This window comes from Mesoplodon bidens, assembly GCF_964165515.1.
Source record: "Mesoplodon bidens genome assembly, chromosome: 12".
Taxonomy (NCBI): domain Eukaryota; kingdom Metazoa; phylum Chordata; class Mammalia; order Artiodactyla; family Ziphiidae; genus Mesoplodon; species Mesoplodon bidens.
Window position 1 is genome coordinate 36840703 of NC_138168.1, and position 21344 is coordinate 36862046.

Below are 21344 nucleotides of genomic sequence, written 5' to 3' on the forward strand. Positions count from 1 at the left end.
AGTGCCAGGGTCGTCGTGCAGTCTCGGTAAATATTTGTATAATGGCTGGATGGATGGACTGACAGGAAGAAAAAGGGAGGCCAAAGCTGCCACAAAAAAAAGAGAAAGAATTTACAGGTCTGGATTCCTATACATTTATTTTTTGAAGCTTATATCATCTTTATTTCAAGACCTCAAGAATATAGTTTCGGGCTTCCCTGGTGGCGCAGTGGTTGAGAGTCCGCCTGCCGATGCAGGGGACGCGGGTTCGTGCCCCGGTCTGGGAAGATCCCACGTGCCGCGGAGCGGCTGGGCCCGTGAGCCATGGCCTCTGGGCCTGTGCGTCCGGAGCCTGTGCTCCGCAAGGGGAGAGGCCACAACAGTGAGAGGCCCACGTAACAAAAAAAAAAAAAAAAAAGAATATAGTTTCACAGAAATTAGCTTAATTATTTGATTAATTTATTTCAGTCCCTAAGAAAAGAGGTCTTACAAACAGGGAAGTTTACTCAAACACAAAAGAAATCAAAAGCTAATGTGATTTATTCAACTCATGATGCCATTCTTTTCAAAGAACTTATATATGCAGAAATTTGATTCTTATTTTGGGGGTAAGTTTTTTTTCAAAATCTCAAGCTAATAAAGTAGAAAAGCAAAAGCAAGGGTTAAAGGATAGTCAACAGTTGCTAGAAACTCTAGGGTAGGAGTGGGCTCAGCAGGAAAATCATAGTAGAAGAATGCAGGGACAACTTTCACTCAATTGATATTTCTTAAGTAGTATTTCCACTACATGCTGGACACCAGGCTGGGTGAACCACAGTGAGCAAAATCAATCTGCTACCTGCCCTTGAGAAGCTCACAGCCTGGTGGGGAAGACAACCCAATTAAATAAGCTATCTCAATACAAACTAAGACTGCTATCTATAAAAGGAGGCAGTAATGAGTGTTATCGGAACACAAAGCAGGTGCGTCTAGCCTAGCAAGAAAGGAGGTTGGGAAGGAAAAGCAGCTTTCTTACTTGAGACTTCAAGGATGAAGTGTTAGGTAAAAAGGGCAACATACTCCAGATGAGGGGTGAGAACATTTCACACTCAAGGAACTGAAAAGATGACTGGAGCATAGCGGTCAAAGAGTATGTAATGTGGCAAGAGATGGAGCTGGAGAGATAGGTAGGGATGAGGTCATGAAGGGCCTCATAAGTTATGTTGTTTAGAAATTGTTCTAATAGTAAAAGAAATCTTCAGAAGAGTTTTTGACTTGAGCTATGTTTAATAGACATTACTATGACTGCAGTACTATGGACCACAGGAAGGCAAGACCTGAAGCAGAAGGATACTAGGAGGTTGCTGCAATAATCCAGATGAAGAGATGAAGATGAGGAGACGATGGGTTCCTGAAACGAAGTAGTGGTAGTGATTTAGAGAAAAGTGGAGGAATCAGGTAATTCAATTAAATTTATTTGGCTTACTCTGATTATTTCTATCTGTGGTGGGGAAGGAGGTGAGGACCTCAGCTGACCTCCACATTTATAGATCAGGTTGATGACAGAATTCACTGAAATAGGGCTCAGAGTTTTTCTTGAGTGGGGGTGGGCAGTTAGGAATATCATGAGGTCAATCTCGGATGAGTTGAGTCTGAGATGTCAGTATGACATATAAGTAGAAACGGTCAGTAGGGACTGAATATTCAGGTGTGAAGTTCAGGAGAGAGGTCTGGATACAAACATGAGAATCATAAGGAGTGTCATGGGAATAGATAAAAATCACCCAAGGATTTGTGTGAAGACTAAGGAGACAAGAACAGCAGAAGCTGGAGTAACACGAGACTTTACAGAATAAATGGGTAGAAAGGTTTATAAAGGAGATTCTGAACAACAGGAGGCCAAATAAGGCCAGGGTGGTGTCTGAAACCAAGGAAAGGATAAGTTTTAAGGAAGAGGTATGGTCAACCATGTCAAACGCTGTCAAGACATGTGGTAAAATGTCCATTGGATATAGAATTTTAGCTATGTTCTTCCAGTGTTCTGTTTCTAATAAATACAAACAGAGGAGTTTTCAAAACTTGGTGTTCAGCCAAGCCACCCCTCACTCTCTAAAACACACTCATTTTTTTCCAAGCTGATGGCCAAAATCAGTGACTTAGGATACAAGCTTTTCCACTTTTTTAATCAGTGACAAAGCCTCTACTTTGCTAACTTCAGGTTGGCTAAAAGGGCATTCAATGGCCATGCATTAGTATTTTTCCTCACCTTAAGGAATTTCATTGAACAGTCTCCCAAAGCCAACATCTTGACTATAATCTCCAAGAGTGCAAAAGTGATGTATGTCTTCTTTTCCCTGGTACCCTGTATGGTTCTTGGTCTCTGCCAAAGAACTCAATAAATATCTGTTCAATGATGTGTACTCAGAGTATTACTGTGAAGCTTTCCAGAATTGATTTTTAGGTTATTCCTTACCACACCAATCTTCAGAGTAAAAGCATTGCTAATATTTTTTCAAAGCTTCCTTCACTCTTTAAAGAACGCTCAAAAAGAACGCTTAGTGAGCCTCCCTGGTGTTAGAGGTACTACTTAAACCAGGTCTCATTTTAGAAAATATATGTGCACTGGGAAAGGATGCACTGAAATTATTTTTGCAGACTGTGTACTGTCATTAATTTATTCTTATAAATCATTTATGTAGACTTTTATAATTAAGTTTCTTAAATCAAGATTAAGACATACTTATATCTATCAATATTTATAAATAAGAGTAGAATTTATCATTTTTACGTTGTTCTATTTGATTGGCTTGTTGGACATTTTATTCACTTTCAAGAATTTTTCTACAAGGACAAGTTGTCTCATTGGTAAGCAAGGATTTCCTCACCTGGAATGGAATATAAATTTTCCTTTATCAAATTCATACGCCAGGGCTTCCCTGGTGGCGCAGTGGTTGAGAGTCCGCCTGCCGATGCAGGGGACACGGGTTCGTGCCCCGGTCTGGGAAGATCCCACATGCCGCGGAGCAGCTGGGCCCGTGAGCCATGGCCGCTGAGCCTGCGCGTCTGGAGCCCGTGCTCCGCAATGGGAGAGGCCACAGCAGTGAGAGGCCCGCGTACCACAAAAAAAATAAAATAAATAAAAATAAAAATTCATATGCCATGCTTCTTAGCTACACACAACTGAGTAACTTGCAAGTTACTGACTTCATTTGAAAATGACCTAGCAAGTCTTTGAAAATGCTGGAAAACATTAGCAACTGCCTGCCTGACTACTCCATAATCCTGAGATAAACCACCTTCCTTCTTTTGAAGTTCTGGTGTAATAAGATAGATATTATCCAAAATTAAGAGGCTCTTGAATTCATATGCTTTAATATAGAAGTTCTTCAACAATATGAATTGGTGGCACTGGAATCACTTGGGAGTTGCTTGAAAATAGACATTTCTAGACACCACCCCCCAAGATTATGATTCAGCAGTTTGACAATCTTTGGTTTAGTCATTAAATAACTAGGTATGAACTTTCTTCTCTTCAACTATAAGTATTTCTTGCCAATTATCTTATTAAAACATATCCTGAGAATGCTTGTATGTTACCGGTAATTGTCTTACATATTATATCTTTAAATCATGTACCTCTCAAAATTGCACCCTTATTTTCCATGTCAGTTCAAACCTTTGAAAATGAATGCAATTCTTAAGAATTCTCTTTAAAGTGGGAATCACAGAAGTGGAGGAAAACTAGCCAAAAACTCCAAAACCAGGAAGATAAAATGGGAATCTATCTTAATTTACAAAGGTCTCCAAGAGTTATTCTATTCAAATAACAATGAGGAGAGACAGACTATAGTAGGAAGCAGCAGAATAAAAATAAAAAGAAATTAGTTCAGGGCTTCCCTGGTGGCACAGTGGCTGAGAATCCGCCTGCCGATGCAGGGGACGAGGGTTCATGACCCGGTCCGGGAAGATCCCACATGCCGCGGAGCGGCTAGGCCCGTGAGCCATGGCCACTGAGCCTGCGTGTCCGAGCCTGTGCTCCGCAACGGGAGAGGCCACAACAGTGAGAGGCCCGCACACCGCAAAAGAAAAAAAAAAAAAATTAGTTCAGATGCCAATTTTTGTTTGATGGCAGAAAATCATCTAACTTCTCAGGATATCAATTTTCTGATCAATAAAATGAAAAGGAATAACAAAATGATTTTTTATGCCCCTTTCAGGCTGAATGATCTGATTAAAATCAGAATACTCAAACATGAGTTGAATTGCATTAACTCTGAATCACAGAGACAGTCTCAGAAATAAATTAGGACAACCTATAAGACATTATCACAGCCAACACAGAGCTGGAAAATGAACAAATAATAGACAAACTCACTCAAACATACTCACTTGCTCATCTACATGCAAAATACTCAAATGAGATGGTACATATTGAATTAATGAACATCTATATGGGTCTGTCAACTATGTGCTAAGTATTATACCAGGCAAAAGAAATGAGAAATAAGATCCAGTCTCTACTTTAAGTAACTTTAGAGTATAACACATAATGCCTCCCTTTGGATGATTACTAAATACATATTAGATACCTTACTCTCTCCTCCTTGGTAATTATGCACTTTTTCTTTCCATAAATGTCTTTGCTGTAATTTCAGTTTCAGGTAGATATCTGTTCAAAGTTGAAAACTGTGCCACATTACATCAAGATTATTCTGTACTAAAAGGGCTCATGTTAACTACCTCCCCATGGAAGGTACTATGGGGCAATAAATTTACTTCATTCAACAAGTACTATACATTTTCCTCATGAATATGCTTTGTGCATAGAATGCTTATGAATTACAAGTTATTAACACATAGATCCCTCAGATCAATGTAAAAACTGGAAAAATAAAGTATTATTTTTCAGGTAGAAACTGATTTCCAATTGTGAATTTTACAACTAAGCCAACTTTGCAAAAAGAAAACTTACTCCTCTTAACTGGCAAAACACTAGCATGCATACCATCTTTTTGATCAAAGGCAAAATCAAGTCATGCTGTGCAAGTAAAATAATCTGCTCCTCTTTCAATGCCACTTACATATAAACACTGACAATAACTTATTCTTGCAAAAAGCCTTGCTTAGGTCAACTAGAGATCCATGACATGAGGAGGAGCCCTAGTCCAGATTCTCTACTAAAAGGGTGCTGGACTACAGGAAGTTCCATAAGTACCGACATCCTATGTCTCTTGATTTCCTAGGCCCAGCATAGTGCCTGGTACATATGAAGACATAAATAAGTGAATGACGAATGAAAAAAATTAAAACTATTCAGTAGGGATCACAACTTAAGCTATGAAAAATTAATTCACTTAAATAATATTATTTAGCTTACACTTAACTGGTATCTCTAAGGAGCATTTTTCTTATGCAAGAATATTATTATAATTATCATTAAAAATGAAAGATACATGAAAAGAAGCACGATCCAGAGTGGAATCAAAAGCTGAATTCTCAACTTCTGAGAACACTTTGAAACTCAGAAAAGTGATTTCAATCTATGAAACATGCAATCTGGTGATGGTGACCGTTCTTCAATCTAATCTTACTTAGGGAAAGAAAGACAGAAAATATGATTACTAGTTTGAACTACACACGTGATACCATTCATATAAAATTTTTAGCTTCCGCTAAAATGTTTCTTTTAAACTAAATAGCAAAATACACGAACACACTGCAGTCAATGAATGAGTTAATATATGATAAGAAGCCTATTTAAAAGAACTGCCCACGTAGCCACAACACCTCAGCACGCTCGCACATACAACACTTATTTCGAAGTAACATTCTAGACTCCTCGATTGCTAAATTCACCATGGTCCACTCCCCACCCACTTTATTTACTTTTCAGCGTGGAGGTAAAAAATACAAGGAAGCTGATTTCTCTCCCAAGTCCACGTGAAGAAAACGAAAAAGTTACTACATTTTTGTAACGGGAAAAAAACACAAAAAAACCTAATGAAAACAAATTACCCACGCACAAGAAAAATTTTTTAAAAATTACCCAACTGGTCATCACGTTGTGGCCTAACACCTTGGCAACATGTGACTCTGGTTCATTTTTTTATTCCCACCCCCACCCTACAAATTCCAAGAGCAGGACGAGACTATCCGAGACCACAGACAAGTCTCCGGCCCCGAGAGGGATGACAGGTCCGGGCTTGCCTCCGGGGCCGAACGGGAATCGTCCAAGGGGCACCCTGGCCCCGCCTCCTACCGGCTTCTCAGGGCCGCAGCACCCCTTCTCCTCCTCCCACTTCCTTCTCCTCACCTCCCGGCCCCGGTTCATGCGCTTCCCATCTCTCCGCCAGCTCCTGCCTCCGCGCCTCCCTCCATTTCGGTTTGATCTTTACTTCCCACGCCGGGTGAGGGGCGGAGGGCAGTGCAGAGGATGCCAGCGGGCAGCTGCCCCGCCGCGTTCTCGTCCGCACCCCACGCCGGGCTTGCCGGGTCCCTTCCAGCCACGGGGCAGGGTACGCGAGGACAGCCCGACAGCCGGACAGACCCACAGACCCGGAGAGGAGGGAGGGGGCGGAGCAAGCGCGGGCCACACGTCACCCGCCCGCAGCGGCGCCAACGTCTGCACGTCGGCTCCCGCAGCCCCACCCCCCCGCGTGCGCGCGCCGCCGCCCCGCCCGCCGCCCGCCGCCCGCCGCCCGCCCAGCGCCGAGGGGGACCAGGCCTGCGGCGAGGGCGCGCCCCCGGGCGGGCGTGGGCGCGGGCGCGCGCGTTCCCGGGACTCAGTGTCTGTGAGGAGCCCTCGCGAGGCCGTGCCTGTCACCTCCAGATCGCTACCTGAGCATATTTCCCTTCAGTTACTTGAGTCGGCTCCATCTTCTCCCCGCCCTTCTCTGTAAGTTGAAAACCTGGAGGAGGTAATTCCTATTACAGGTAAAGGAGAGAGGAGCCCTGAATATGAGTGAAGAACCAAGTAATTGCCATTGTCATCGCCAGCCAGAAATCCTGGCTGCTGGTCACTTTATATATGGTTCCTTCCTCTCAAGTCCCGCCTTCCTTAAGCTTTCTGGATTCTCAGTTTAGTTCTCTTAAAGTTACCTCTTCTAGTCGGTCCTTTTGTCGGACTAACCCCACCAGAAACAAAATACCCGAAGATTCCCTGGCTCAATTGAATCAGGAAGATGACATTAAGAACAATTAACCTCAAGAATGTGCTGTATGTGTGTACAGTTCTAGGCTAAAAGCCGGGCATGCAAAGGCGGTATGAGTTAATAATGTGTTGTGGCTCCTTTTTTCGCTTCCATACCCCTCTCGTAAGGAATGTGTCTTGACACCTCATAGAACCGTGTTTTATAGAGAGGCAGCCAATAGTGATCCAATTATACAGTTCATTGCCCAAACTACTTCTGTAGTTCTGCGTTCAGTTCTAGATCAAGCACTTTAAGAAGACCTCAAAGAAGTTGGAATTATTTCAGAGAAGAGCAAAATGATGAAGAGTGCTCAAAAGCATGACAAATGAAGAAGTACTCTTTGAACTTGGGAAGATTCTCACAGAAGAGAGAAAGCTACTGGGACTATCTCCAAATATGTGAAAACTCATCATGTAACATAGATTTGTTTCATATGGTCTCAAGAGATGCAGACTTGAGAGAAACAGATTTCAGATCCTGAAAAGAAGATCCCCTTCTAGCACTCGCCAGAGAAGGTGTCTGCTTTAGGTTACATGGATGCCTTGACCCCTGGATTTGACTTTTAAGTAGATTCTGAAGGCTTACTTAATAGGAACTAGGTGCAGGGGAGCCAGGCATCAAGAGAAGAATTAGTTGATGGTTTTGTTAAAGGTGTTTACAGCCTTGAGAGTCAATCAGTTCATGGTTCCAGCCTTAGAATTTACAGGTTAGCTATGAGACAAGTCAAATGCATCAAAAGGTAAAAAATGCAAGGAGGCTATATGATAATGAGAGGTACTAACAATAAGTTCTAGGAGTTTACATGACAGATTGTTCTCATCACAGTTTCAGAGACTTAGGGGACAAGAAGGAAATCGTAAATAGACTGCTTAGAACTGCCCTGTCCAATAGGGTAGCCACTAGCCAAATATGAATATTTATACTTGAAATGTGGCTGGTCCAAATTGAGACATGCAGTAAGTGTGAAATATACACCAGATTTCAAAGACTTAGTACAAAGAAAAAAATGTAAAATAGCTTAATTCTTATATTGATGACATGTTGAAATATTTGGTAGATATTGGGTTAGTATATTAAAACTAATTTCACTTATTTTCACTTTTTTAATTTGGCTACTAGAAAAATTTTAAATTACATAGGTCGCTTGTATCTTGTTCTATTAGATAGTCCTGACCTAGAAGGAAATATACTTCATTGAACTCTAAGAACTATATTTGTACCCTTTGTAGTCCTTGGGGGATTTTCCAAAACGTTAATGGAAAGACAGTCCGATGACAAGATTCCTCATGAAGAGAAGGAAGACTGTCCATAAAATATGCCATGAGCAAAGACAAGGAAACAAGACTGCAGATGCATTCTGTGGTGAGTAACCTGTTTGTCTATAGTGGAAGGTTCTTATTAGAAGGTAGTGACAAAGTCAAAATTGGCTAGAAACTGGTCTGTAAAGAGAGACTCAGTTTTGAATTTAGTTCTGTAGGCAGTCGGGATTTGGCAGCTACCAACTGGGATTGTAAGATTATCTTGACAATATTGAGTATAGTGGGTTGAAATTAATGGGTGGTTGGGCAACCAATTAAAACTCATTGTACTTAAAAATGTATTATACCAAAAAATGTTCAATAGAGGGTTGATTGAAATAAATTATAGCACATCTATAAAGTGGAATCAATTGATATGGAAACATATCAAGATATACAATTGAGTAAATAGTTTACAAAACAATATATATACAATATGACCCCATATATGAAAAATTATATATGTATGTGTATGTAACTAGATCATTTGACTAAATTACCTTAATTATTCCAAAATTGTCTCAAAACCGAAATCTCAGTGTGGGGTATTTTCAGTGGCTCAACGAAGTCATCCATGTTTTTGGCTCTTTCATGTCTATGTTCCATCATATTAGCAAATTCGCCTTTCAATCTCAGCCTTTGTCACCTCATGGGTTGTTGGGATGGGATAATAAGCTCCAGACTCATTTCCAGCCCATCAGTCTCTTAGTATCTCAGTATGTAAGACCACTAGGTCTGCCCAGCTCATTAGTGCCCCACAGCCTTAGCTTATAGGCCTTTTTTGGTTTTACCTATTCTCAGTCCAATGTCCTGCCGTCTTCCCTACCCCAGCTTGCAACATTGGGTCTTAAAAGTCCATCTTTGATGGACCCCAGTGCAGTTCCTTATTTGGAGCTGACACTTAACTGCTGGGGGACACCGAATAATAAAAGACTCAATTCTAAAATAAGCCTCCCTAAACTTTTTAATGAACTGAGTTGGGAAGGAAAAAAATATCACTACCATGGCAGACTGTTGGTTGCCTACCCAGCCACCATTTTTGTCCTCTCCCTCACTTAATAAAATGAATTTGTTAAAGTTCCAAAGAACTAAAGAAATGTGAGCTCCTCCCATTACGCTGGTAGTAATTCTATTTCCATTTGAATAAGAATGTTGTAGAGGTGGTCACATGTCCAAGGGATAGTCAGCTAGGGAGGATTCTGCAATATGTTTTATTCAAATGGCAAAATATATGCTTATAAAATATAGAGAGTTGTTCTTGGGTTTCTGTTCCAGATGGTGAACTTGGCATACCATCTGCCAACTATTCTTTCCTAGACACTACTGAAATAAAAATGTAGAAGTAGAAAAACCAAAGAGTAAATAAAAGAATAAAGATATGTGTGTTTTTATGTATGTGCTCATGTTAAGGAGAGGACAGTAGGTAGAGAAGGGGAGAAAAGTAAATGAAATTTCAACAATTTCCTGGATAACAAAGCTAATAGTAGTGATTTGACTAGTAATAACACCCAAAACCAACGCCTAAAAAAATATAGTGAAGACGCTACAAAAGAATTAGTTGGGAGCATGGCAGAGGGCAGAAGTGAGAATAAGGGCTGAAAATGGAGGTAACATTCTAAATATGGTACAAGTGAATCAGTCACAATACACGTTTCCTTCTCTCATCCATGCACACTGTGAGCAGACAAACACATCTGCCACCAGACAAAAACAGAAACCAAGGGTTTCCCTGGTGGTGCAGTAGTTGAGAATCTGCCTGCCAATGCAGGGGACACGGGTTTGAGCCCTGGTTCGGGAAGATCCCACATGCCTCAGAGGGGTTGGGCCCATGCGCTGCAACTGCTGAGCCTGTGCTCTGGAGCCCATGAGCCACAACTACTGAAGCCCGTGCGCCTGGAGCCCGTGCTCTGCAATGGGAGAGGCCACTGCGATGAGAAGCCCACGCACCTCAATGAAGAGTAGCCCCCACTCACAGCAAGTAGAGAAAGCCCGCACGCAGCAACGAAGACCCAACGCAGCCAAAAATAAAATAAATGAAATAAATAAATTAAAAAAAAACAGAAACCAAAAAGACCCCAAAGTCTCCTCCAAATTAATTGCACAAATAGTAGAGAAGAAGTGAAAACTTTTATGTTGACAACACAGAGCAAAACCACTATTGTTCTGGCATTCAGAGCCAGCATTCAGAGAGCCAGCTAGCTACTTGCCTACCAATCCTAAAGTGAAACCTGATTTCTGGCCCTGCTCTGGCCGTGTATTCACAATTTCCACACAGGAGAAAGAGCTGGAAGACATCCTACTTACTAAAAGCAAAGGAAAACCACATCAATGACCAGCTCTTTTTATGTAGGAACATACAGTGAAGAATCAACAGGCAAATCAGGAAAATCACCATTCTGAAAGAGAAAGACAAAGAAAAACAGAGTAACTAACTCCAAAGGAAGCCATTAAAATTCAGGAAATAAAAAAGGACATTTTTAAAAAGCACTCCAATTTATATACTCCAGTATTCAGAATATATTGGATCTATAAGATACAAACCAAATATTCTGAAAAAAGAGCAACCACAGAAGAAAATAGAGTTCTGAGACACTAAAAACATGATTACTTAAATAAAAAATTCATTGGAAGTATTGGAGATAAAAATCAAGGAAATCTAGAATATAAGATATAAAGGCATAAACAGAAAACATGAAAACAGATGAGTCATGGAGAGCCAATCCAACCAGCCAATTCAATCAGTAGAAGAGAAAGACTTTTTTAAGTGAGAAAAAAAAAATCAAGAATAAAATCCATGAATAATAGTAATAATAAACCTGCAAATTTTCCAAACATAAACATTTTACCAACAAAGGAATAAAAATAAGACCTACTCAGCAGCACTGGATCTAGAAGACAATTACAGAATATTTTCAAAGTTTTAATGATAGATATTTCTCAGTCTAGAGTTCTGTACTCATTCAAATTATCAATTAACTACAAGAGCAAACTAAAGATATTTTCAGATCAGCAAGGATGGAGAACTACAGAACACTTTCCTCTGGTATGATCTTTTAGAAAGTTACTTGACCATGTACTCCAGCAAAATAAGGGCAAAAACCAAGAGGAGACCATGGAATTCTGGAAAAAGTGTATCAATCCTAGAAAAAGGCAAAGAAAAAAATCATGGAAGAGTGCCGTGCATCGTCTAGAGAGGAAGCAGTGTAGATGGGAGCACAAAGCTGAAGGGTTCAAGGAGCAAGTCTTAGAGGAGAAAATGCTGGGGCGGGGGCAGGGGTGGGTAGAGGAGGCATTCAGTAGAATTGATGGTAAGGTAGGGGATTTGAAAAAAATGAAGTTGTAGTAAATCAAATGGTGCAAGGATACAATGTAGACAGGGGTAGTTCCTTAAAAGAAATTCAGAAAAGGTACTATCAGGAAAAGGATCAAAACAAAATGTATCCATTATACTTAGGATTGGGAGGAAGAAAGAGAGCTAACAAAGGAGAAGAGTGGTCAAAGAGATAAGTGATAAGCAAAGATATATAGAATTATTTTTTTTAAGTCATCAACAAGGTTAATTCCTGCTCAAAGTCAAGGAGAGTAGAGACTGGATAAATGTCCTTGGAGATTTAGGTGACTGATGAATTGGAATCCCTTTTATAAGCTGATAAAGATGGAATCATATGGAAATGTAAGCGAGTAAATGAGAAGTGGGAAAATGAAAACACTGATGGTAATCATTTTTGTCTAAAAAAGCAAGGCAATACATGAAGAAATATTAGGGTCCAAGAGAGACTTTTGTCTGTGTGTGTTTTTAAGATAGAAGAGGAGGGGCAGGGATTGATAAAGGGAAAGAACCTATAAGAAAGAGATGAGCTAAGTAAGGAAATAAGGAGGTAAAGGCAGACAAGGATGCACTGAAGACCATGGGTGAGGTTTTTCTTTATCTTGGTAGAAGGATGTTTTTCTGTGAGATAGGACAGAAGAAGTAGAAGATGCTTGAATATACAGGAGTAAGTTCAAGGTATTGAGGTATGTATAGCTATAATAATTTCCAAGTTGAACATATGAAATGAAAGTTATGCATCTTTCAGCAGCCTTGAAATTATGAATTGTTCAGTGGATGAATATTTTAAACTATTTCTTATAAGATAATAAGATACATTAAATTTTCATAAAATATTACAAAATACAGACAAAAGCCAATTTCAAGGATGCAGTCAAGGTTAGGTATTAAAAAGCAACACCACTCAAAGTCAATATAAAATATGCAATGAAAACTACTATTCACCCAGTTCTTATTGGCTGTTTTAACTTGATATCCAGTTGGTTGCCCAAATGCCAGGTGATACCCTGTGGTCAGTGTGAGAATGCATTTGAGTATATGTTTGTGTGTGTGAATGGGACTTTGGGGAAAAAAGATTAGAGGCAGTTAGCTTCAAAACTAATTTTTAACTAGTCTTTTGATAGCAGAAGCTAGGTCTGGTTGTCTTATACAAGCAAATGATCCACCCAAAGTCTGGGGCTGAAACATGTTTATTCCTTAAAGTACTGTGTGGGAAGGGAAGAATCATTCTGTGCTAACTGTTGCCATTCTGTGATTACCCCCATGGATAAGGTGGGAAATTGCTTAAGCTATATATAATGAGACCCAGAATTACAGTAGCTTAAACAATAGACATCTCATATACAGGATGCATGGGTGATCCTAGTACTTTCTTTCTCGATTTATTCATCCCGGGACACATGCACCTTCTCATTGCTCTGCCATTTCTAGGGTGTTGTCCTCATTTAATAGTCCAAGATGACTCACAGTCGTGACCATATTCCAAGCAGCAGTCCTAAGGAAGAGGAGGAGCCAAAGGACATCCCTTGGGAAACTGAAAGTATACCTATCACTCACAGTCACATGGCCGTACTGAGTTGCAAGGGAAGCTGGGAAATGTAGTATTTATTTCAGGCAACCCTGTACTAAGTTAAATAATCAGGAGGTAGGAAATATTTGGAGGCAAATGTTTCACCCAGAATACTTTCCTTCTTAATTAAAGCAAATATACTGGTATTAAACAGATAAGAATAGCCTCTCTTCCCTTCTTACCAGAACTGAGCCAAAGGGAACAGAAGAGAATGTCAAGAATAACTTTTATCTCTTTCTAGCACATAAAAAGTGAGCTAGTAAAAAATGGCAAAATGAAATCCTGAACAGTAATTACTTTAAGGATTAATTTTTCCTGAAGTTTAACCTATTCTTAAGCATGTTCAATGTGGTCAAAGTGACGTTTTCATTTATTCTACCCACAAGAAAGTAAGGATATATCACAAAATCCACACTTTGCTAAGCAGTGTGAAACATTCCAAAGAAACACGTGATATGATCTGTAGTCTCAAGGGACTTAGAGGAATCTACAGTTTGGGTAGAAGACAAATTTAACACTCAAGACGCTTCAAGAACAATTAAGTGCTGAGTTGCATGATACTTACTTTATGAGTGCAAAAGGAATTCAAAGTAAAGATAGGCCACCTCTGGATACAAGACATTACCTTTGTGGAAATAGTGAAAACTGAACTGGGCATATAAGAATAGGTAGAACAAAATGTTTCATATGCAAAATTATGAAAGATTTATTTGTAGGATTAATCCTAGAGAATAAACACATACTGAATTCTAAAGTGCAAGCTGTTGCTGATGGTAGCCTAAAGGCTAAGAATGACTGATTTGGTCATCTATTAACAAGTGCCATTTCTGTTTTTTGCTTGATGTTGTATCCACAAGTACTAACAGAATGCCTGACACATATTAGACACCAAGTATCTGTTAAATAAATACAATTTTTCTTTTACCCTCTGTTTTTTTTTATTATGTGACAAAGGACTTAACATTTTTCTATTGAGGTATAGCTTTTTTAAAAAACTGAAATGTAGGGCTTCCCTGGTGGCACAGTGGTTGAGAGTCCGCCTGCCGATGCAGGGGACACAGGTTCGTGCCCCTGTCTGGGAAGATCCCACATGCCGTGGAGCGGCTGGGCCCGTGAGCCATGGCCGCTGAGCCTGCGCGTCTGGAGCCTGTGCTCCGCAACGGGAGAGGCCACAACAGTGAGAGGCCCGCGTACTGCCAAAAAACAAAACAAAAAACAAAAAAAAACTGAAATGTACCAAAGTGTACAAATCTTAATTGTACAGTGCCATATACCACCTCATGTAACTACTACCCAAATCAAGTTGTAGAACATTTCTAACTCTACCAGATATTCTTATGACCCTCCCAGTCAGCACTCAAATCCCCTCACCCCACTGCAGCCACCCCAAAGAAGCCACTATTCTGATTTCTATCAACATAGATTATATTCCGAGTTTTAAAATTCATATAAATAAAATAATATATCACGCAACATTTTTTCAGGTTTTTGCTACCTTGGTCTTAATTTGTGAGGCTTGTTGATACTTGAAAGAGAGATTTCCACCCTTCATTTTAAAGTCTTTTCTTATGGAAAAACCATAGAAAAGTATGGAAAAGGTGTTTAGTAGGTAGTAACATACATTAGAGTTGTCATTGGTCTTTGAACTTCAAAGACAGTTTGTGCTTACTTTAAGTGTAGGCAAGGTCAGCATAACTCCATCCTGCACTATTATAGTATAGCTTGGTAGTTCCAAAATGACAGTCAAGTTAACTTGCTGTGACTTTTTTACTCAGACAAATCTGGAAATCCCCTGTGAAGTTTAGGTCAACTACAAAGTTAGAGGCACCGTCCTTATACAAAAACACCCTCACTTCTGACACCAACTGCAAGTTTGCAGGGGTATGGGTGGGGGGGTCCCCAAACTACCTCAGTTTCAATAATTTTCTAGAAAGACTCATAAAACTCACTGAAAGCTGTTATACTCATGGTTATGTTTTATTAAAGGGATAGGATACAGATTAAGATTAGTCAAAAGCAGACACACATAGAGCAGAGTCCAGGAGGGTTTCAAATGCAGAGTTTCAGTTGTCTTCTAGCCACGGAGTCAGGACATGGTACTGTTCCAACATTGATGTGTGACAACATGCACAGTGTACTGCCAATCAGGGAGGCTCACCTGAGGTTGGTGTCCAGAGGTTTTGGGGGGCCTTATTATGTAGGCTTGATTGATCACCCAGTTATTTAATCCCAGTTTCCAGGTCTATGGATACTTTGTGACTCAAAGCCCCCACCCTAACTCACACAGTTGGACCTTTGGAAGGGCCAGCCCCCAACCTAAGACTGTATGGGTGTGGCCAGTCCCCACCCTAGATTATATTGTTAGACAATCCAGTAGGACCCAAGGCCCTCAGGCAAACGACAGATACTGTAAGGCTGAGGGCAAAGGCCAGGTCTTCTCTTTGGGCGAGCCCCAATTCTTTACTACATAACCCCTAAATCTTCACTGGAGAATTTGTTGTTTCTGAAACCTGAAGTTAAATTGTTTCTCCAAAATATTTTTTCTCAATGATTAATTTCATGAGTTTGTATTTTTAAGGATTCTGAATTATTATGAAGTATCTTAGCATATTTGACGAGAGTTAAGATTGGAGCAGGATCACTAACATTTTCTTTCTCCCTAATTGTCCAATATATATAAATACGAGGATTCTACCAAGATTATGGACTTGTACTTTTGAAAGTTGGGCAACAGCTACACAATAAAACTGAGAGTTTTCCACGAGCAATACCAGAACTGACAATACTAAAAAACAAGGCTGAGTTAGCAACATTTCAGTGATTTTGAGGCTTGGGGATTGGGTAAGACTCCCCTAGAAAGAGTGTAAACTCCCAAAAACCTCCATAAAGAATGGTGAAATTGTCTAAAATCGTCCCTATATTTTGAACATTTTTTCTTTACATGAATGTGTTGAAGAACTGTCTCTGAGGAACTAATGCCATTATGGCTTAAAATGAAATTAACAGATTTAAAGAGTTAAGGTGCCACTTATTGTTTATGTCAAATTTCTGTTTAAAATAATTTTTATTACTATTTTGATAGGTTTAGCTCTCTTCCTAGTTTAAAATGAGTTGTGATTGTTTTGTTCTTGTTAAGATATAATAAGATACAAAACAAACTGAAACAGGCTGAAAACTGAAACACCACCTTAGCAGGACCAGAACAATTAAAGTCAATCAAATCACAGGTCGGGCAGGCAGATATTATAGAGTCATTGGTCAGGAAGCGCAAGGTTTAAGTCATGGATAAGATTCCAATTTCAAAGGCTCAAGAGGCTCAGACTAAAAGCTATGTTTAGCTAACTCTATAGGTTGATTCAAAGGTTCATTCAGCCTTTCATTCAAATCATATATTGTGTATTGAATACCTACTATGGGTCAGCAGACACATTAGCAGAGGAGACAAACACTGTTGGCTTTTAGGGATGACAGCTAACATTCATTGCCCATCTATCTGCTCTTTTGCCAAGCATTGTGCTAATAAGCACTTCTTCCAGAACTCTATAATTCTCACTTTTATTATCTAGATTTCACAGGTAAGGAAATTTGAGTCTCTAAGAGGTTGACAATCTGACTGAAAGAATGCGTCTAAAGGCCTTTTGGCGCATCCTCCAAAGCTGAGCTTTCTTACTAGCAAAAGGCCCTCGCGGGTTGCGTAGCCTTCTCTTCTCTCACTTTCAGTTTCTGTGCTGGATACAAGAGCCCCATCTTTTGGCAAGATGTGGAACTTCATAAAGGAGGACTTGACCTGGGGACTGATGACAAAGGTGTCAAGGGTTACCTCATTCCCTTCTTTATTGAATGGTTTATCATCTAGAATCCTAGTATTTTCTAGACCAGAAGAAGGGACTCGTTTTGGTTATAGCTCTGTCTGTTGGTATTTATGTTGCTATTATGCAGAAGAAAGATAGAAAAATAGGGACAGATAATTAATTTTAGTATTAGTACTTAAAATATATATCGAAGGTTGCTTAAAAATAAGTTCTTCGTTTAAAATGTTCTTCGTTTAATATGGATTTCATCAAGTGCGTCATTTGAAAATTTAAAATCTAGGTACAATCAATGTACAATGATAAAAATTGTCTGCTTGAACATAAAGCCTCAGATTTTCACATCTCTGAACAGACCTGGTTATTTAACAACCCCTAAATATATTTACAAAATAAATTCTGACATATACGCTCTATGGGAGAATTTCTCTTTTTAAGCTTTCACGGAGACACAGCAAGAAATTATAAACACATATATAAGCAAAACAAGTATAAACAACAATTTTTTATTAAGTGTGTAACACCAATTATAGTGTTTCCTTTTATAAAAGCAAAAAGAGTAAAATATCCTCTCATAGTTTGAAACTCTGGAAATAGACAACCATATCCTAAGTGTGTTGAGACCACGTCCTACAGACATGAATGGGGGTTACTAATGCCCACAACTGACACAAGTGCCAGAAGCCGTCTTTTTCTGTTTAGCCATCTTCTAACCTAAATGAACCAATTCAAATTCCCACACTCCTCTGAGGAAGCCAACATCTAAGGTATTATTTTTATTTAATTAGTTATGTTTTTAAATTGTTAACGCAGTAATTTATTGAAACCCATTTATATAAAATTCATTTATGTGTTTTAAAGACAAAAAAATGTACATAGGTCTCAATATTCAGGCAATCAAATCCATTCTCAGAAGTGCTTTGCAAGAAGATGGACTTCGTTGCCCAGCCCCACAAAAGATCTTTTTGTTTATACTCCTGAAGATGAGATCTCAAAACCTGTGCAAAGAGGGAAGAGATAATTAGCAAAGAACTCCTCCAGAATGTGATGCCTCATCATAGAGGTGCAGCGCAAGTGAGACTTCAGAGGCATGTGCGTGGAGGGCGGTGAGAAGAGCCAGGGGACCAACGGGATGGCCCCACCTGCAGTGCACAGCCAGCATGGCCTCCAGGGCCCCTTCCTCCTCATCAACTTATGAGGCCGGCATCGCTCCTGGAGGTTCAGGCTCTGGAAGGGCATCTGTCACTTTACTAGATTCTTGACCTGAGGGGTGACGAGCAATATTTACTAAAATTCTGATTTAATCTGCATACTGGAGTGAGCATAGCTTTTGACATAGCCAAAATTAAACCTTTTTTTTTCTCTCACAGTTGGTTTAAATTTTATTGGAATGGGTTACTTGTTCCCGGAGGAAAACTCCCATGAGATTATAGTTTTATTGTTGTTGTTTACTTTTAGATAATGTAACTTTCCACTGTCATTTTAGATCACAAACGCTATTGTGATTCAGTAGACTAGTTAATACTAGACTATTCACTAGAGTATAAAAATGAAAGTGAAGAATTGGACTTAGTGTAAATTCTTCTCCCTTCCACCAGCTTACTTAAGCCTACTTGGAGCCGAAGGCCTGAACTGAAGAGTGGGGTGGGCCTTCTCTCTCCTTTCTCCGTATGGCAACATCCTCCCACCCCACTTAGCGCTGTCATTTCCAGGGACACACACATGCCTTACAAGCTGGGGGTTGAAAGGAGGTCAGGAGATGGAGGAAATTTCTTGCTTGGCTACACAGCCTGGTGGTTTCCCTCTCTGATTCTAAAAGCAGGGACCCTGGCAGGTCCTGATTAAAGGCAAATGATTAAAGCAGACTCTTTCTGTTGGGGGGCACTTTTGAGGACTCTGAAGGTTCTCAACTAGATGCTCCCAACTCCTGCAGTCCCCTGACTGATGCATCTTTCCTTCCTCAGACCCTGGGAAGCCCGCTGTGCACCTCTACTTTCTTTTTGAGGGAAACCTCTTTCTCCTCCAGATGGCTTTATTGGACAGACCCCAAGATGACCCACTCTAGCTCTCTTCTCCCTGGCTTACGCCCCTTGCCCTGATAAGGTTTGGGAGTGAAGGCCAGTCCTAAAGCAACGGCACGCTTCTGGCTCCACCAAGTAGTCAGTCATGCTCTTAGCCTCTAAATTTCCTGGAGTGGAAGTGGAATCACATCTCAGTGTACAGTACACTTTAAGCATTTTGGGACATCAGTACACTAGTTCTTTGCATTTTCCAAGCGCAGAAAACACATTTCAAAGCTCTCCTCTGGTCCCCTGGCAGTAACCCCACTAGACATGAGATTCTATTCCCTGCAGGGGGTAGGTGCCTACAACATAGTTGCAGTTCTCTGAAGAAGCTTCTTTACTTTCTCTGACACTTGTTTATATCCTAAATCTGGTTGAAGGCTCAGAGAATCATGTAATAGTTTCTTTTTTGTTTGTTTTTTTTAACAAGTATTTATTAGGAGAAAAAAGTACAGTACATGTGGATAGATACATGGGCAGACTGAGAGAGAGAGTCCCATGTGATAGTTTCTTGAACACATTTCCTTTGTAAACCTGCCTGTGGAGAGGAGAAGGTATCTCATACTCACTTGGGTATCCTGTCATCTGTTGGTGCTTCAGTAGAAACTACGCCAGAAAGAATCCCATTTTGAGATCCTCTTAGAAATAGAAGCACAACGAATAAGGACACGTTATAGAACCTAGGTGTGAGCAGCATTAGTACACATCAGACCAGGGTCTGAATATTTCTTAAATTTGTGTTGTTTTTTTCCTTATCTCTATTACCACCATCTCTGTTCAAAACTTCATAATCTCTTACTAGTACTGTTGCAGTCACTTGTCTCTGCCTTGGGTTTTACCCCTGTCAAATGTCTTCTTCATAATACCACCAGATTGTTTGACCTAAAATGCAAATATTACCTTGTCACTGATCTGCATTAAATCTTTCAAAATCTTCCAATAGCCTTGCCCTAGAAGCATGCTTCTCAAATATTAGAGTGCATACAAATGATCTGTGAATCTTGTTAAAATACAGATTCTAATTGAGTAGGTTTGGAATGTGGCCCCCACTTCTACAGTTTTAAAAAGCTCTGAGGTAATGCTGCTGCTGCTCCAAAAACCACACTTTGAGTACCAAGGCCTTAGAGTTTTGGCTTCTTAGTTGTGCCATTCAAAGACCTAACTGAACATACCTGATTTTATTTCTTATCTCTCCATATGGCCACCATTTATATTTCTCAGAAAAAATTGTTGTTTCTTGTCTGATGGCTGCTGTAACAAATTACCACAAACTGGGTGACTTAAAACAACAGATATTTTTTTCTCTCACAGTTCTGGGGGCCAGAAATCTGAAATCAAGCTGTCAACAGGGCACTGCTCCCTCCAAAGGCTTTGAGGGAAAATCAGTTCCTTGTCTCTTCCACCTGCTGGTGGCTCCAGGAGTTCCTTGGCTTGCAGCCTCATGGCTCCAGTCTCATTGCCTCCCCACTTAGGTCTCAAAACCCTCTCTGCCTCATATCTATAGGAATGCATGTGATTGCATTTAGGGCCCATGCAGATATTTTATGCATGAGCCCTAAATCCTTTATTTAATCACATCTTCTGCCATATAAGACAATATCCCCAGGTTCTGAGGGTTAGGGTGTGGACATGTCTTCTTGGGGAGTCTCTATTCAACCTACTACATGCCTCTTTTTAGAGCACATGGCATCCTGTGAATCATAGCTTTATTGGAGGTTTGTTATGTGTCAGCCTAGTAGCATTTTACTTATATAATAAAAATATGACTATACCCTTTGAGCAGCCTTTTCTCTTGCACCCAGCCCACTCTGAGAACAGACTCAGCACTTCTTCTGGCATTCCCTGCAAAAGCAAGTCCAACTTCAAAAACATTGGCTAGTAATGTAAGTGTTATGAAGTTTTCTTTGGGAAATGTACCTTGCACACAACAGAGCAAACTTTAAGCAACCTTCTTAATTAGATACCTCTTTTCATCTCTCATTTCAAAATCTCATTCTTCTTCCATACAGACTCTAGATCTTGTTTTCATCTCTCCTTTTGCCTACACTGATTCCCAAGTCCCTTTATTGTAATGGGACATTTTGTTACAGTACCCCTCAGTAATACAGAATTATTAAAGCTATAAGCT

The 21344-nt window shown here is 40.0% G+C and overlaps 1 protein-coding gene and 1 long non-coding RNA gene across 3 annotated transcripts in view; one reads left to right on the forward strand and one right to left on the reverse strand.

Annotated features, from left to right (window-relative positions):
- ASCC3 (activating signal cointegrator 1 complex subunit 3) overlaps positions 1-6523 on the reverse strand; it is a 325470-nt gene extending 318947 nt beyond the window's left edge. Inside the window, exon 1 of the mRNA XM_081251559.1 lies at positions 6272-6523. The gene's annotated coding sequence lies outside the window, so the exon portion shown is untranslated. The remainder of the gene's footprint in view (positions 1-6271) is intronic.
- Positions 6524-6667: 144 nt separating this feature from the next.
- LOC308626469 overlaps positions 6668-21344 on the forward strand; it is a 42426-nt gene continuing 27749 nt past the window's right edge. Inside the window, exons 1-2 of one of the 2 annotated variants that reach the window (XR_014017253.1) lie at positions 6668-6891; positions 8378-8510. This is a non-coding gene — a long non-coding RNA (uncharacterized lncRNA). The remainder of the gene's footprint in view (positions 6892-8377; positions 8511-21344) is intronic. The other variant, XR_014017254.1, reaches the window with a different exon arrangement.